The 1,524-nt window shown below is 47.5% G+C and overlaps 1 pseudogene; it reads left to right on the top strand.

Moving 5' to 3' along the window:
* Positions 1-248: 248 nt before the first annotated feature.
* Positions 249-1,084, top strand: LOC117027080 (40S ribosomal protein SA-like; annotated as a pseudogene).
* The last annotated feature ends 440 nt before the right edge of the window (positions 1,085-1,524 follow it).

Raw genomic sequence — 1,524 nt, 5'->3', positions numbered from 1 at the left:
AACAGAAGTTTTAAATTGGGAGTGAGATCGAAACTTTGATTTAGACTCAATAGAACTTGCCATTATAGCTTAGAATGACATTGTTCCTTATGGATCCATTTTGTTCCCAAGATCCCATTCCTAATGATGGCGGGGGAAATCTTTAGACTTGTCAATGAAAGAGATGCAGCCTTTCTGTGCTTACTCAGAGACTGGTGCATATGGCATTGTTCTGGGTGCTTGTTGTAACTTAAAGGGAAGTTTTCACAATGTCTGCAGCTCTTGATATCATGCAAATGAAGGAGGAGAATGTCTTCAAATTCCTTGCAGCAGGAACCCACTTAGGTGGCACCAACCTTGACTTCCAAATGGAACAGTACATCTACAAAGGACAAGTGATGGCATCTGGAGCACAAATCTGAAGGGTACCTGGGAGAAGCTCCTGCTGGTGGCTGTGTCAACGTTACCATTGAAAACCCGGGTAGTGTTAGTGTCATATCCTGCAGGAATACTGGCCAGCGAGCGGTGCCGAAGTTTGCTGCTGCCACTGGAGACACTATTGCTGGATTTCACCTCCATAACCTGCACTAACCGGATCCACGCGGCCTTCTGGGAGCCACATCATCTGGCGGTCACCGATCCCAGGACTGACCGCCAGCCTCTCACAGAGGCGTCTTATGTTAGCCTGCCTACTAGTGTGTGACACAGACTCTCCTCTGCACTATGCGGACATTGCCATCCCATGCAACAAGGGAACTCGCTCAGTGGGTCTGATACGATGGACGCGGGTCCGGGAAGTTCTGTGTGTGCGTGGTGCCATCCCTTGTGGACACCCGTGGGAGGCCATGCCTGATCTCTGTGTCTTCAGGATCCTGAAGAGATTGAAAAGAAAGAGCAGGTTGCTGCTGGAAAAGGCCATGACCAACGAGGAATTCAGGGTGAATGGGCTGCTCCAGTTTACTGCTGTTCAACCGGAAGTCACAGGCTAATGTGAAGGTGTGCGGGCGCCCTCCCTGCCTGCCCGCAGTTCCCTACTGAAGACTGGAGTCCTCGGCCTGCTCCTGAAGACTGGGCTGCAGCTCCCACTGCTCAGGCCATTGGATGAGCAGGAGCAACACTGAGCGGTCTTAAGCTTTTCTTTCATAGACTTAAACAGAAAACAGAAATAAGGGGATGGAAAATAAACAGTTTCATATATATAAGAGCTAATGCAGTCTCTAGGTTTAAAACTGTCCTAGGTAAATATTCAGTGGATTCTATTAATAGGATGATTAGGACTACATCTTCTTTCCGAAGTTATTTTCCCTTTTCCTTCTTATTTCTGTGATGGTGTCTGAGTTTAGGCAGAAGCTTACATATCCTCTTCACAGTGGGAGAAGTCTCTAATCCACTGTACTGTGTCCTCGTTTTGCAGGTGAGAAAGTAGAAGTTAAGTTGCCTGTAAGGGCACACAGCTAGTGAGGGACAGAACCACCTCTGTGGTGAGCAGAGGTTGATATAAATAAATGCAAGATCACCAGGTGAATGGATTAGGTAACTGATATG

Source organism: Rhinolophus ferrumequinum, chromosome 9 (assembly GCF_004115265.2).
Source record: "Rhinolophus ferrumequinum isolate MPI-CBG mRhiFer1 chromosome 9, mRhiFer1_v1.p, whole genome shotgun sequence".
Classification (NCBI taxonomy): Eukaryota; Metazoa; Chordata; class Mammalia; order Chiroptera; family Rhinolophidae; genus Rhinolophus; species Rhinolophus ferrumequinum.
The sequence above is the reverse complement of the archived record's forward strand: the minus strand, read 5'-3'. Positions and strand labels throughout refer to the sequence as shown.